Genomic DNA, 17,656 nt, shown 5'->3' on the forward strand with positions numbered 1-17,656 from the left:
TCTCTCTCTCTCTCTCTCTCTCTCTCTCTCTCTCTCTCTCTCTCTCTCTCTGTATGTGTAGATGTATATGTATTCATGAACATTTGTGAGGATATGTGCAGAGGCCAGAGGTCAACACTGAATACCTTTCTCAATGGCTTCCCATCTAATTTTTTGACAGTGTCTATGACTTAATGTAAAGGTTTTTGATTGGCTAGACTTGGCTGCGAGCAATCCCGAGGGAGCCTTCTGTTTCCATCTTCCTTCTGATTGGCTAGACTTGGCTGCGAGCAATCCCCAGGGATCCTTCTGTTTCCATCTTCCCAGTGTAGGGGATTACAGATGCATGCTTCTGTGAGCCTTTCCCTGTGGGTGCTGGAGATCTGAACTCATACTTACCAGCAAGTGTTTTACCGATTGAGCCATCACCCTAACCAGTGGCTGGCTTCTTATTAGAAACTTGGTCAGGTTAAGTTCTTCTTCCTGCCCTGAATATGTACCCCTGTGTTATCCTCTTGTTCTGGTACTAAAATTATTTTCTAGTCAACACTGGCTCTTCATTTTTGAAGCACTCTCTCATGCCCTAGTGAATAAACCAATTTCTTTCTGGTTGATTTAAGTACTGAAATTAAGAGATGTAAAAATATTTATTTACTTGGTTAATGAAAAATTAGTGCCTTGCAGGAGTTATGATTAATCATGCCCCACCTGGAAACCACTGCCAAAATGTCTCTGCTCATAGAATCTATCAACTGCTGAAGTAAATGACTGCACTGAAGATTGCTTTATTATGAGTTCCTTAATATTATATTCTAGTTACTTGTCATTCCATAATAAAAATTGTTCAGATTCCTTTCTGCAACATTTGGGGGTGCGTCTGAAGGAGATAATTTACATTAGATGAACATAGAGTCACAAAACTATTCCCATTATTCTGGAAAGGTAAAACATTTTTATTTTGTAAGATTTGAATAATCACTTAAAATTAGCATTTTTATTTATTTATTTTATAATTTATTTATTTTTTTCAAATTATAATTTTTACTCATTCACACAAGGGTTATAAACACAAAAAGGCAGGACATGGGGAAGGGTATGACACTGGAGTGTGGGTGTTCAGGGGGAATACAGATATCTTTCAGAACAGGGTATCGGCTGGGTGAAGGTTCAGGGGACAGGTGGCTATGTCTCTGCCTATGATTCACTTGTCCTTATCTAAGTTGGTATTGTCTTCCAAGGCTACCTTTTTACAAGGTCTATGACTACTCCGGCTGGTAAATTTCCACAAAAGCTGTCTGTTTACAATAGCTGATAGCCATCTGTTTCAATGTTTTTCCACAGGGATCCAAGACTTGGTGTTAGTATACATGTATGACAGGCTTATTGCTGATTTTAGGCCTATGACTGATTTTAGGCCTTTAGTGTATAAGCAGGGCTGCCCCTGACATCTCCTCCCTTCTCTAACTATAGAAGGGCTGTGGCAATTCTAATCTTGCGAAGGTGGGGATAGAAGCCTGACCTCCAGTAATTGAAGGGGACCTTGTAATGGCTTTGGTCCCCCTGTCGTTGTCCAGTGAGGCATGAGGGCCATACTCATCCCGATGTCTTTTTCCTGGAGAGAGGATACTTTTGACACCAACCCCTATGCAGTCAGGCTTGTCCCTCAGGGAACCCAAAGAGGTATTTTTAACTTTTATTTATATTCCCTTGCAGTGCTTAGCCTCGCAGCCTAAGCAAGAATTCAGATCGCCAGTCAGAGGGGGTTCTGGGTGGCCCCTCTCTGCTTGGTCTAGGGGAGGAAGTCTCCTCTTTTAGGTTGGGTGGAGATGGGTTTTGGGAACACCCTTGATAGTGTAACAACCTCATCTTGAGTCTCGTGGTCCTTCATAGCTAACTTATGATAATGTATCTGAATAGGTTTTGCTACCAAATTATTTATCTGTTGTTTCACAAAGTTAGTCAGCCTATTTGAGGCCCAGCGACCAGAAGAAATAAGCAAAAAGAACCCAATTAATGGTCCCAAGATGGGAGGAAGTAGGGTTGACAACCATGGAGAGGCTGAAAACCAATTCTTGTACCAGCATTCATCTTTCTCTTTCTCTCTCTGAATTTTCTCAGGGCCTTCTCTGACCTTTTTCATGCTCTCTTTAACCATCCCTGTCTTGTCTATGTAAAGGCAACATTCTTCTTTAAGGGCTGTACACAGCCTTTTCTATTGTAATAGAGTAAATCAAGTCCAATAAGGATCTTTGTGATTTTTGGAGGTCTCTTCAGACAGTGAAACAAGGGATTTCTTCAGATTAGTGATGTCAGTCTCTAGCTGTTTGATGTTCTTGTCAGTGGTTCTTCAAAGGTCTGAGTACTGTAAGTTTGGAGGCCAGCATCTGGATTAGAACTTCTAACAGCAGACATCATGGGTGATTCATTTTTACCCGGAATGGAAAAAGAAGGGGATTCTCAGGGAGATTTTTCTTCCCTGGATGTAAATTGTTATTTGTCGTATTTATGGTTGGGCCTGGCTTTGTGGGGGTATCTATTTTTTTCATTAATCTTTTTGGTAGCTGGTTAGCTGTGCCTTCTGGGGTATTGGACAGGCATATCAGTCCTTGACCCCATAAGGGAAATGGGTCTGGACCATCCCCTTTAAGGGTAACAGGGTCCTTCACCATATCTGTGGCAAAGTTTTGTTGGTCTTGGTGGTGCCAGAGGCAATTTGCAGTTTTTGAAACAACTTGCTACATGTTTCCCATTGCTAAAGTAAATATGACATTATAGATAAATCTGAAGTACCCCGGAGTCACCATCTCTAATTTATTACTTTTCCCCTTCTCTTGAAGAAACTTCAATGACAGATTTAACATTTGTCCTGCCAGTGTATTCTCCCACAAATATGATAATTGTGTGCATTATAAAATAAGTCATATAATTTAAAACTTCATGAAAATTACATCACATTTCAGCATTTCCTGTGGTCTCCCTTTGTATTTTGGACTTTATCTATGTTTATTTAAATCTTTTACTTTTTGATTGTCCTTACAAAATCTATCATATGATGCAGTGTATTTTATTTGTTCATTTCTGCAATGGTGGCACATTAAAAAAATAAAGCTTTCTATTTCTTGTAGTCAACACTTATTTAAATTTTTTATGTAGAGCACTGTGGTAATTGTTAGTCAGAGTGTATTGTGTGATTTAAATTTCCAGCAGTAGGTTTTTGAATTCTTGTACGATAAAACACACTGTGATGTCATTGATATATTAATTGCCATGATTTAGTGATTTTGCAATGTAAGTAAACATTAAGACATGTTGTGTCTCATAAATGTAAACATCGGTTCCCGATGTGGCAGTGTTGGGACAATGTGAGGTCCTTTGTTTTCATAATATTTTTATTGATTGTTTGGAATTTCACACCATGAACCCCGAGTTCTCTCACTTCACACTCTTCCCAAGTCCACCCACCACCCTTTGTGACCTCAACCCCACTCCAAGAAAGGAAGGAAAAGAAAGAAAAAGAGACCACTCCCAAACCTCTTCCCCTTCCAGAAGCCATTAATTGTTCAGAGCTATACTTCAGTATCCTTATCACAAGAACTTTTTAAGAGTTCTCCTCGATGGTTTCTGTGTAGGCTGTTTCCTTTTTGGGGAATGGGGTTAGGGGTTGTGACAGATGCCTTCTATGTCCCTCTTTCTCAACTCTGAGTCTGTAGTCATTAACAGTATGTCAAAAGTAGCTCCCTTTCCCTTACAGTCAGCAGGGGCATAGATCATGGACTTCAAATGGTTTCTGGTGGCAGCATGGACCACAGATCTCAGCATGGTCTCTGATGAAAGTACAGACCATGAGCATCAGCACAAACCTCTGGCCCTGCATGGGCCAAGGATGCTATCATAGCCCCTGGCAACAGGATGGCCCATGGATATCAACTTGATTTCAGGATGCAGACATCAACACAGATCCTGACTGCAGTAGGACCATGGACCCAGACAAGGCTCTCAGTGGCAGAATGGACCACAGACATCAACATGGTCCCCAGTGGCTGCATAGCCCTTGGATATCAGCATGACCTTAGGCAGCAATCCAGACCAAAGACATCTATCCATATCGCCTTCCCTGGTAACTCCATCCAGGGACATCAACGTGGATCCTGGTTACTGTAGGCCCACAGACATCCACATAAACCTCAGGCTTCGACACATTCTGGGACAACACCAAAGTGGCCACCAGGGGCAGCACAGAGCATAGAGGTCTTTTGATGAGGTCCATTCCAGAAAATGAACCATTCTTCATCTTGGATACCCTGTCATTGCTCAGAACCAGGGCGACTGTGTGTTGGTGCCTGATTGGAGTGCATGCTCCAGACTGCTGTATGCCTTCCTATCAGCTCCATTCAGCAATGACATACTCTCCTGTCCACTACAGACTTACTTTACAACCATCACTGCCATCATTTCAAGTTCTACATCTCTCCACTACCCAATCACTGCTCCATTCTTCTATCTTTCCCACCTCTCCATTGACTATTTGTTCATTGAATATTCATTCACCATAACATCATTGGAAAATGCAGTGTGTCTCATAACATGTATATACCAAGACAGCTTTGTATGCAAGTATTCATTATAATAAATTATTGATCTGGCTCAAGGTTTCTGATTTCTGAAGCACCACACATGCTGGACCATTGCCTAGACTCATCTCAGATATCCTGACATTGCCCAGAGTTTGGATGATGTTGAAGCTAGACAGGACATCTGGGGCAGGTTTTGTGTGAGCTCCGGGCTACTGCACACCTCCCTGTCCTGGATGTCTGCCTCCCTGAGGCTCACTCAGCTCAACCTTTGTGCACATTCAGCCATTATTCCTTCCAATTTTGTGAGTCCATGTTTTCAAAGCATCTTTCTATAAGACTTGCTTTTTGCCCTTTAGGTGCTCCGTAGCTATTGCAGACCCTTCAGACCCCTTTTCCACTGCTGCATTACCCCTTGGAGTCTCTCTGACCCTTGGAGCACCACAGAGGCTGCCACCATCTGTTTTTTCCCTGAGGGTAAAACTCTTTTTGTTTTTTATTAATTTTTTTTGGATATTTTATTTACATTTCAGATGTAATCCTCTTACCCCATTTCCCCCCTCTCCCGCCCAGGAACCCCCTATCCCATCCCCCCTCCTCCTGCTTCTATGAGGATGTGCCCCCACCTACCCCCCCACTCCCACCTCCCCACCCTCCAATTTCCCCACACACAGCTTCCAGCCTTCATGGGACCAAGGTTCTCCTCTCCCACCTATACCTGACAGGACCATCCTCCCTTGCATATACAGCTGGAGCCATAGGTCCCTCCCTAAGTGCTCCAAGGCTGGTTGTTTAGACCCTGGGGGGGTCTGGTTGGTTGGTATTGTTGCTCTCCTTATGGAGTCCCAAACCCTTTCAATTCCTTCAGTCTTCACTCTAACTTCTCCATTGGAAACCCCATGATCAGTTCAATGGTTAGCTGTGAGCATCTGCCTCTGAATATGTCAGACTCTTGCAGACCTCTAAGGAGACAGCTATATCAGGCCCCCGTTAGCATGCACTTCCTGACATCCACATCATCGTCTACCTTTGGTGACTGCACATGGGATGGATACTCAGTTGGAATGGTTTCCAGATGGCTCCTCCTTCAATTTCTGACCTACACTTTGTCTCCATATTTGCTCACTTGAGTATTTTGTTACTCCTTTTAAGAAGGACCGAAGCACCCCAACTTGGTTTTCATTCTTCATCAGCTTTATGTGATTTGTGAGTTCAATCTTGGGTATTTTAAGCTTCTGGGCTAATATCCAATAATCAGTGAGTGAATACCATGTGTGTTCTTTTGTGATTGGCTTAACTCACTAAGGATGATATTTTCTAGTTTCATCCATTTACCAAAGAATTTCTGAAATTCATTGTTTTTAATAGCTGAGTAATATTCCATTATGTAAATGTACCACATTTTTTGTATCCATTCCTCTGTTGAAGGACATCTGGATTCTTTCCAGCTTCTGGCTACTATAAATAAAGCTGCTATGTACATAGTGGAGCATATGTCCTTGTTATATGTTAGAGTATCTTCTGGGTATACGCTCAGGAGTGGTATAGCTGGGTCCTCAGGTAATGATATGTCCAATTTTCTGAGGAACTGCCAGACTGATTTCCAAAGTGGTTGCACCATCTTGCAAACCCACCAACATTGGAGGAGTGTTCCTTTTTCTCCACATCCTCTCCAGAATCTACTATCATCTGAGTTTTTGATCTTAGCCGTTCTGACTGGTGTGAGGTGGAATCTCAGGGTTGTTTTGATTTGCATTTCCCTGATGACTAAGGATGGTGAACATTTCTTTAGGTGCTTCTTGGCTATTTGTGTTTCCTCAGTTGAGAATTCTTTGTTTAGCTCTACACCCCATTTTTAATAGGGTTATTTGGTTGCCTGGAGTCTAATTTCTTGAGTTCTCTGTATATATTGGATATTAGACTTCTACTGGATGTGGGATTGGTAAAGATCTTTTCCCAGCTATACTATAGAGCAATAGTGATAAAGATTGCATGGTATTGGTACAGTGACAGGCAGGAAGATTAATGGAATAGAATTGAAGACCCAGAAATGAACCCACACACCTATGGTCACTTGATCTTTGACAAAGGAGCTAAAACTGTCCAGTGGAAAAGGGACAGCATTTTCAACAAATGGTGCTGGTTCAACTGGAGGACAACATGTAGAAGAATGCACATTGATCTATTCTTATCTTCTTGTACAAAGCTGAAGTCCAAGTGGATAAAGAACCTCCACATAAAACCAGATACACTGAAACTAATAGAAGAGAAGGTGGGGAAGACCCTTCAATACCTAGGCACAGGGGAAAAGTTCCTGAACAGAACACCAATGGCTTATGGTCTAAGATCAAGAATTGACAAATGGGACTTCATAAAACTACAAAGTTTCTGTAAAGCAAAGGACACTGTCAAGAGGGTAGAACTCTTAAGATGGGGTGTGAGTGGAAGGTCATGGAGACACTGTTTCCAGTGGAAGGTCATGGAGACACTGTTTCCAGAGGAACTAAGGCTGGTCTTAATGGAGCTAGTTTTTGTGGCCATAGATTGTTATAGACTTAGGCCACTCAACACAGTTGAGTGTGTGTTTCCTATTGCTTTTTCACAATCTAGTAACATAGGCAGATAGACATTATCAGGATTACAACATTATGCTGGCTTGGATTCTCTAGCAATCAGAGTGTGAGTCTAGTAAACCTCTTTGTAAATTATTCAGCCTTAGGTATTTTGTCATAGCAACACAGGATTTTATATAAATATACCATATTTATATTATGTTCTAGATTATATATTCATATATAATATATAATAATGTAATATATAATAATGTAATATGCAATATATACCATATAATTAATATGTAATATATAAATGTATAATTATATTTTTGTCATATTTCAAATGATTCAAAAGTATTGTAAAACATTATAATATACTTGTACTCAAGGAAAGAAAAACATTTTTGAGGCTGGCAAGAGGTAGTTTTAGTAGAATGGTTAACATTTTGCATTATCCTTTTGTTATAACCTATCAGAGCAATAGACCTTATAACAACTATGCTATATAACCATATATAGTATAAACGACACATACTGCTAACTTTAAAAAAAAAACACCTCAAAATGTAAGGTATTTTCTAACTGTATTAGAGGGGATAGGTTGCCTCTAAGGCTAAAATTACAAACTTGTAACACTCTTGAACTAGCTCCCCGCATCCACGTGCCTCCAGTAGTCATGTCAAAGATAAAGTGGCATTTTCTTCTTTTTCTCTCTAGCTTTACATTTTCATTTATGAAAATCATTAGAGGTTGAGTCAGAAGAGTAACAAATTATAAAAATATATCCACAAAACACACTGTGTAGTTACTGCAGAACTGTGTCAGCCAACCATAGGCAGAATGAGCTGTAGGATAAGTTTGAAATCGATCAGGTATTATGTTTTGTAGTGTGGACTGGCGATCTTATTCAGTAACAGATTTTTATCACCAGGCTGTCTCTACATCTAACCATCAGACATCTATACTTTGTATAGATGGAACTGATGAATATTTGAGCTTAGAATCTCTAGTATCCTAACAGCACGCATAGAGTGATATCTTTCAAAATATGTTATTTTATAAAAGTTGCAGCTACGAATCTAAAGGCAGTTTTTAGTAATTATTTTAGAGTTTCAGAAATGTTCCTGTTAGAAACTTACATTAGATAAAGTTAATATTCTTTTAGAACATAATGCATTTGAAAAGTGTGGAAGCACTTTCCATTATCTTTATACACAGGGGACCTAGGTAATGACATTATGTAGACAATTTTACCCCAACAGAAATAGTATAACTGTAGACACTGATGATAAGAAAGACTCAAGAGGCACTTCAGCCCATTAGTACAAAAAAATTGCTTTGTATTTTAAGCTTCTTATATCAATTCTAATTTGGGTGACTTAATAATACTACTTTTTAACAATTTCTGAGGAAAAAGTTTTGAATTTTTAGTTGAGATATTTTTCATTTTTACCTAAGGTAATAACCAGAAATTATGTGCCCTGAATTAGAAGCAATATAAACTTTGGAGTGATGTTTGCTGGCTGGCTCCAAGCTTTTTTCTATCTTTAAAAAATATCTCGTTATCAAGTTATGGGGATATAGTCTCAGCTGGGTAACCAGGTGAGTTGTTATGTATGATAACAGTTTTCTTCTGAAAGAATACATTTCCCAGCTACCTTAAAGGGCCACAGAAGTCATTTCCAGCCCTATCAGGAGTTGCATGCCATCCTCTTCTGTAGAAATTTTGGCCATCCTTACACGTGGATGACAAAGATACCCCCTTGTTGCAAATAAACATGGTCGCACCTAAGATCAGACCAAGCATTTCTTTCTTTCTGCCTTCCCTCTCTCTGTAGCTATTCTTTAGTAATCTAACATATGGTGTCAAATACCTGGGATAGGACATCAGAGTCCACAGTGGCTCAAGCCAACCTCTGAGTCTTTGTTGCTCTCTGTCCCAGGCTAAATAGTACCTGTTAGGACCACTCATTTCTTTGAGCCAGCCTTTCTTTTTATTGTTTCTGAATTTTCTTTCTCACCTACTGTCTCACTCTGACACACTCTGGCCTTCAAGGTAGTATGCTGTACTGCATTTGACTAGAACATGTGTACAGAATAACAAAACACCAGGACAAGGTAATTTGGCCCAACACAGAGATGCCCTATTAGGTCTGTGAGCTCATTGTAGCTTCATTGTGTCTTAAGATCTGCTCCATAGAAGGCATTGGAGACTTTCCAGTGGTTGTGAATTGAATCTGCCAAAATCTCTGAGAACCTCCCACTGGCCAAGTGGATTCTTAATCCTGATGTATGTTGTGGATGTCCCCTTACTTTCCAGCTGTGTTTAGTCATTCTGCGACTTAGAGAACACTCCAAGTGACTGGATATTAACCCTTGTTTTCTCCTTGAACCTGGGCCCTGCCAGAGGTTCTAAATTTCCCATTCCAAAGTACACACCCTTGGCCTGGCTTCAGGCTTATCTTAAAAACTCCATTTGAGAGAACTCATACAGAGTTCATTTGTTAGCTCTCGGTCAAAATCTGGTCTCAATATACATTAGAAAAGTGGCCATAATGGTGGACCCAATTTAAAACTTTCAATTTTTCATATCTAAGCTGATTAAGGCAACCCCACAAGATGGTCTGAGTTCCCTCTCCTATATAGTTCACAGTTCACTTTAATCTTTCTGGTGGCTCTGGCTTATAATTAAACTCAGAGAGTGTGATTGAAATGTATTTGAACTCCTAAAGATAATTAAGATATACAAGTTAATAGTAACAATTATGTAAAGTACAAATGTAGTTTATCTATAGAGACGAATGTGGAGAGGGTCATTTTTATTTTTTCCATCCTAAAGTCTCCTCTTATCTCCCATCATGTAGTACTCTGTATATGCTGTTAATATTAAGCCCAAAAAGAGTAAAATAAAACAAGTTTAAAGTAAACTTTAAGTTTTTTAATGTAAAATAGTATTCAAAAACACATATATTAAAATTTCTTAGAAAAGATTGTACGAGAGATAAATTACTTCTCATGTCTCACATTACAGGGGCATGGATTCTCTTGCCCAGTGGAGGAATCTCAGATTCTGTACCCATATCCTAAATGTCTCAAACAACCTTGAGACAAATAGCAACTATCACTTTACTCTCAATCTCTCCTGAACTGACGGATGATATTTCTGTGAAAAGAGGAACCTTGTGTATAAGCTCACCATCCAACTGGTCCCAACTGGTCCCAACTGGTCCCAACTGGTCCCAACTGGTATGGGACCCAAGTGTTAGTTCAATTGGTCATACCCTTTATGCTGGCGTTCAATTCTTCCTCTTAGCAAAAACTAACTCTAGGGTCCTACCTTAACCACCGTGTTTTCTCTTTAAAGGAGGATACCTAATACTGTCATCAATCTCACAGCTTTAGAAAGGTATTGAGAATATCCAAGCAGTGTCTCTGATAGTTGACATATCTGTAGAGTCAACGTATGATTTTTTTCATTCTAATGAGTCTAAGGATTTCCAAACCTTTAGATTCTTCAGGAGAAGATGACTTGGATGAAGATTTCCTCTAACCTGGGCTCATGTGTGGTGTTTTGAGACGATAATCTAGTCTCTACCTTTCCATTTCAAGTGTCTGTACTCTTACTTTGAAGCCTAGAAGGGATATTTGGACTTTGCCAGTGATGAATGTAGATGTTTTCTAAGAAATTCCAAAAGGCATTATTTGTTAAAACTCATCTAATTTGGTTATCATGCTTTACAAATTACATCTCTAAACAATCGTCCCCCCCCCTTTTTTTTTACATGCTACTGCTGTGTGTGGCAAGCTAGAGATTATCAACAAAGGAGCAAAGGGTTGGCTTTAGCTCTCATTGTAAATTCAGTTCATGTTATGTGTAAATTATTTATTGTGTATTTGACATGACTGACTACATCTTTCATCTGTTGGTTGAGTGTATGGAATGAGAATGTAGAGATATTTAAAAGTTTCTGTTAATGGGGTTATTTTTGGAAAAACATTCTGGTTGTTCAATGTAAACTTTGTAAAATAAATGATTTACTATTGACAAGGCAGTCATTATTTCTAGGAAGATGCTTTTGAATTGGAAACTGAGAATATTTTTTGGGGGAAATACAACTTAGAATTAAATCGTCTTTTTACAAAGCTTCACAATACAAAGTACATTTACTGTGTAATTTTGGGATGTAGGTAAAACACTTTAATGTTAAAATATATTGTCTTGTTTTCAAGTACTACATATAGTCATTTAAGGTAATGATCCCAATTTTAAAATTTCACCTTATCAAATTGTTTCTAACCAAGAATTGTGTTTTACTTGAGGAACTCTGTTTTTTTGTTCATGAAATGATAGTTGGTATTGTTAATATTCTTAATAAATATACAGAGTTCTTCATTTCCACTTCACTTGCTCTTATGCAGGTATCTGATGGAAACAAAGAGCTAATTACAGTTACCTTGTACGTCTGCAGTACTCTGGTACATGGTCCAGTCAGATGTACAATTGCATGTTAACCATGATAGTTTTCCCCATGTAACTTTGTCTCTTAATGTTCCTCACAAAGTTGTGCAGTTATTACCTCTTGACTTAGGTTTTAGAGTTTTGCCTACTGTTAAGTTTTATCACTTCCCCTTGGATGGACCCTCTGTGGAGACTCTCACTGCTGTTCCCCTCACGACCCCTCTGACAGCTTTGAAGCAGTTACAAAGAAATCACTGCCTACAAACACCCAAAAGCATTTTAGGTGACATCTAAAAGGGAAATGGTGGGCCATGGGCCACCGAACTCATCACACTTCTTGACACTCTGGGCATTGTTTTGGGGACTAAGACTGAAACCATCTGGAATAAAGTCTTTGTATCAATTCCCCCCCCCCCCCACTAGTTTAGATCAGCCTAACACTGTCCAGGACCAGCTCCATTCCTTGACTGCTTCTGCATTCCAAAAGGGATTAGATCTGACTACTGCAGAGACTGGATTTGTGAGCTCCTCCAATAACACTGCTTCTACTGCCAGCATTTGAAATGGGGCCAACACAAAGGGGACCAGACGAAAGTTCCTCCTGGTTCCCTCTCCCTTTGTTGTGCCCCTTGACCACTTTCTTCCTTATTAGTCCCATACCTGTTTCTACCCTGTCTTTTAAAATCGTTTTCTTACTGAACTTCACCCTATATTCAAATTAAATGTTGGCTGTAAGCTCTCACCCTGCTACAGATCCATTTGTCCTTGATACATCTGTAAAAAAGACTTTTTAGATGTCATGGAGAGAGACTGGCTAAAAGGGAGCTTCATCTCTTTCACCCTAGGCCATATACAGTTCTTTACAAGAATCCTCTATTTTCCCCTGTTCCCGTTCTTTGATGCTCTGTAGCTCTCTGCTGTCCCCGCTGGCTCATTTTGGTACAACAGTCCTGATAATGGGACCAGTCATCATCATTGTCAATCCTGTTCCCGTGTTTTCTGTTATCTCACTGAGCGACTCTGTCACCCCTATCTCTATTCCTTTTATTCCCCACACTTCCCACAAAATCCCCCAGCTCTACTATGTAACCAAATCATCTGCCTATAGCCCTCTAATAACTATTTTCCAAGTTTCTTCAGGGAGCAAAGGACAGCAATCACCTGATCCATTGCAGTCGGCCATGTTACATGACCAGAGGACCACCTCTTCAAAGAACTAAGAAGTAATCCCTCTGACAAAGAAGTCCTTTAGTGGAAAACACCTATATCACCCCTGCTTTGCATTTTTTATATCACCTCAGAATAAGGAATGATAGTTTTCTGTTAAAAAGACTACACTTCCTAGCTTCCCTTGCAGACCACAGAAGTCGTTCCCTCTTCTGTAAGCGGATATATTCCATCTTCTTCTGTAGAATTTTTGCCTTCACATGTAGGTCACAAATTACATCTTTGCTGTGAATAAACATGGTCCTGCCTGAGGTCAAACCAAACCTCTCTTTTTTCTGCTTTTGTCTCTCTCTAGGTGCTCTTAAGTAACCTAACATTTGTAACTTATTTCCTCATCAATGTTGAAGGGCTTTGGCCACACTGCTTAATTGTCCAACACATTGCGTGCCACCCCTGCTACAAATTAAAAGTATATTTCGTTCCCACACTGTATTTAACTGGTGGATTTATGGGAAGTCCCTAGTGCTTGCTTTCTTGAGAGAGAGAGAGAGAGAGAGAGAGAGAGAGAGAGAGAGAGAGAGAGACTCAATTGTTCGATTTTAATACACTGTAAGTACAGATTTATAGGTTGTTACAATGACAACACAGATTCCCTTTACCCTTCATCAAGTTTCTACACTGACTGTAGCTCATGGATCTACAGTATATATCAAACCCAGAAATTTGGCATGGGTGTAGTCTGTGTTGATAGTGAGATGCCAATTTATCACACACTTGGTTTCAAATAAAACCCATCATGATCAAGGTCAAGATACAGAACTGGGGTCACTCAGAATCATGTCTTTCTGCTATCTCTAAGTAAGAGTTCTTCTTATCACCCCGTCCTCAATATCACTGACACCCAGAAACCACAGATTTTCCCCATCTGTATAATGTTCTCATCTCAAGAACATTTTATGAATAGATTCACACAGTATGTGACCAACTTTGTGTGACAGTTTTATGGGAAGTCCCAATTCCTGTGCTGTCTTCTCTTGCTTTAAAAAAAAATCCTCTTGGGTCATTTTTATGTGACCTGGGTGTGCTTATTTTCAGTTGTGACAACTTATATTAATCACGGAATGAAATGTGAAAACATAAGGTGACATTTCTTAGTTGCTAGGGAACTTTAGAATTTTAAAAAATATTACGGGGAACCCTTCATAAATGCATGTGTGCCTGCCGAGTTTCTTTGCTATGGAGGGATTATGTACATCAAGAACATATTTATCTTCAGCTCTGAGTAAAACATTTGGCAAACAGCAAGTCCTTTATACATTTTGTGAGGAGAGTAAGTGAGCAAAGATCTGTTCGTTCTAGAAGTTTGTATGATTTGCAGGTGTGTAAATGCAAACTTGCTAGTTGATCATTGAGGGGAAACTCAGCAGATGGATCTGATACTGCTGAGTCTTATGTGTTTACTCGGAGATTGTGTCCTCCCTGTGTTCTAGTGGGGTGGAGATAACCCCTAGGTCAGGAGGACCATAAGCTCTGCTTTGAAGTTCAGAGGTCTCTATATGTTGAAGCAGTGGTTCTCAATTCTGTTCCTAAAGGGAAAGGTTGGCTCCAGCCAATGGCCTCAGGAGGTTCTGGAGGCTTATGCTTTGTCTTCATGTTGGCTATTTAACAATTCACACTGATTGCCAACTTAAAATATTGCCTTAACTTGATAATCTTTAAGGATACATTGAAAATGTGTACTATGTGTGGTAGGAATAGTGATGCCTTAGGGTATTTCATTTATTGTTCTTTGGTGTTTCCTTCATGAGAATCTGGAGGAATTTTCTCAAGTCCTACTTAAACTTGTTTTATTTTTTTAAGAAAGATAACCAAGAAGAAAGATAACCAGAAAGATAAGCAAAAGTTGTCAAAACACATAAATTTTAATTCAAAAATTGCATGCTAGTGAAAGTAACCATCTCAAGCCCTTCCCATTTTGTACTAATAGCCATCTTTGTTCCTAGTTCCAAGTTGTTTGTCAGCATTGAAATACAGGAGAATGGAGCAAAGTGGGGAATCTGGCTTGTTATATTTCAGGCTGTATCACTGGGAGCTTCCAGAGCAAAACATCACAGAAAGCTTGCCTGAGTGACAACTGAGGCTATTTAAGACATGCTTTGGGAAAGGTAAATAAATTGGAAAAGAGAGAGAAGAATGTGGATGGGATGTAAGTAGTGGAACTAGCTAAAGGTCGGAAATGCAGATCCATCGTAACAGTCTTTTGTTTGTCCCATGACTTTGCGATATGTTACTTTAGTAATTAACTACTCACAATGTTTAAGTGAAGCCGGATATAGGTTTTACTGTTGGCAAAGTAAGAATATGTGACACTTCCAAGGCCATGCATCTAGTAGGAAAGTAGAAGAGAGTCTAGAGCACAGGGTGCATCTAACCTTGGTTTTACTTTGCGACTAATCCTTGAGCAGTGAGCCAACCAACAGCATACAATGCTGATCACTGCAGAGTGCAGCCAAGTGCCTTGATCGAGCATTGTGTCATATGAAAATAGAATAATCATGAAAACTGGTGACATGAAGAGTCTCTTAGTGTCTCTGGGCTGCTAAACTAAATGGCATAGTACTGATGAATGATAGATGAGTATTGCTCACAGTTCTGGAGGATGAGAAGGTAAAACCAATGGCAGATTCGGTGTCTACTCAGGACATGTTCCATCCTGATAGTGCCTTCTACATGTGCTCTTTCATGTGAATGTGTTGATGAAACTCTCTTGGCTTCCTGTTACTAAATGTATTGCAGCAATCCTATCCGTTAGTATTCTCCTGATGTAATAATCTCCCAAAGGGTCTGCCTCTTAGCCTTACTGTGGAGGTTTACAACATGCATGTTTTGGGGAGGCATAGATATTTGGACTGTAGCACAGATCTTTTATTCATAGATATATTTGACCACAAACGCATTGAGAACATTGAAGAAATTCAGATAAAATAATATCAAGTAACATATGTCTCTTAAATTGCTGAACACTTCTTTGTATGTTTTATTATGTACTGACTCATGTAAGCAGGCACAATAATACTGCACAAAGCAGTGAATATTTTGAAAGCCCAGCTGCTACCTATACAAATTTGTTCATTGAAGATCTACTCAGAGTATGAAAACCATAAAAACCTCATTTCAATTTGTGCCCTATCTCTGCTAATAACAGTATCTAGTAAGACTCTCTTATAAAAGGCTGCAATGTTAATTTAGCAAAATGATTCCAATTGACCCATATGAGACATTTTCCTGTCTGTTATATGCGCACTGGCACCATAATAGATGTCTTAATTTAATGACCATATTATCCTAATTGAAATAAAGATCTAGGGGTGGAGAGAAGCAGGTTAACACTTGCTACTCACACTAAAATATTAAGTTCCTGACAGAGAATCACCTCAACTATTACAGAATTAAAGCAAAATATTCATTCATGAAGGAAAAACACTTTATGATGAATGACAGGCAAATGGAATTGATTTAAATGTAATTTTACAGCCCTGAGACAAAACTAAAAACTAAATAAAAGTGAAGTTCATTGAACTCAGAGGGGATAACTGACCCAAAGGTCTGTCATGGGTGTACAGGCTAGTAATCCTAGCATTTGGGAAGCTGGGACAGGGAGATTTAAGGCCAGCCTACACAGGCTTCCTTGTTACATCCTGTCTGATAAAATAAGCATGGGGTAAACACAGTCAGTGGCAATGCACATGCTGTAACATGTGTAAGGACCTGGGTTTGATCCTTAGCACTAAAATAAATTAGTTCAAAGCAGTTGTCTGATAAGAATGGGGTCTTTGGAAGTCATCTGGTTCCATACATTTAAAAAATTATCATATGCCAGCAACTCTGCTCTAGTAACTGGGAATAAAATAAAACTAGACATTTCCCCAGTCATTGTGAAGCGTAGAGTTCAGAAAAACTTCATAAAATCAGCATATGAAGTACAAAAGGCATTTTGTTAATATCAAATATTTAATAAAATGTGAATGTATGATTCAAGTCTGAAAAGACATACAAGGCCACAGTGCTGTTGGAGTCAACAGATCAGAGGACCATAGGTGAGGAGGACGAGCAGAGAGAGGTAAGAGGACACTGGCAGTGTGTGAGGCAAAGAACCAGACAGGACCGAAGGCGAAAAGCCTTCAGTGAACAACCTCAAACAGACTGTTTATCACTTATCATGAGAAAGAATGCTAAAGAAGGTGGGGCAATAGGAAAGAAAAGAGAGAGGATATAGTGAGCCAGAGAGACCCTAACCAAATACTCCACATGGACAACGCCATGTCCAGGACACCATCAACTCAACCCAATGGGAATGGCAAAGCCTTCCCCAATGAAGCTCAGGGGATGGCCCTCCTCTGTTCTGAGTGTGGATGTGTGGATGATGATAGTGGATGCAAAAAATACCCACCATAGCTTTCTCCCCTGCCCAGGACATTTACAGCCAGATCCCCTAAGGAGACTGCTCCTACAAAGGTTAACTGAACCGGATTCCTTGATTCAGCTCTATGTACCAACCCCACCTCCCTGTTCAACTTTCTATAATAAACATGCTGAGACTCAAGGGTGCTGTGGTTTCTTTATCTCAGAGCCCAGACCACTGTAGCCCAGGTTTTCTGTGTGTCCCTGTCAGGTTAAGTTCTTGGATCCAGGAAAGAGCACAACAGAAGGAAGAGGGAGGGAGAAAGGAAAGCAGGGAGGGAAGAAGGGAACTAAGTTGTTTTGGTTTCGTTTTGTTTTTTAAGATAATTAAATATCTGTTCTGTTTCCAAAGGGACTTTAAAAACAACCATCCCTGAGGTCTGTGTAAACAATCTGGTACAAATAAACCCAGGCGCACAAATACACATGTCTTTTCATCTTGCAAAAAGTTATGTATTTTAAGA

The sequence above is a fragment of the Grammomys surdaster genome, unplaced genomic scaffold, assembly GCF_004785775.1.
Source record: "Grammomys surdaster isolate TR1022 unplaced genomic scaffold, NIH_TR_1.0 126153, whole genome shotgun sequence".
Lineage (NCBI taxonomy): Eukaryota > Metazoa > Chordata > Mammalia > Rodentia > Muridae > Grammomys > Grammomys surdaster.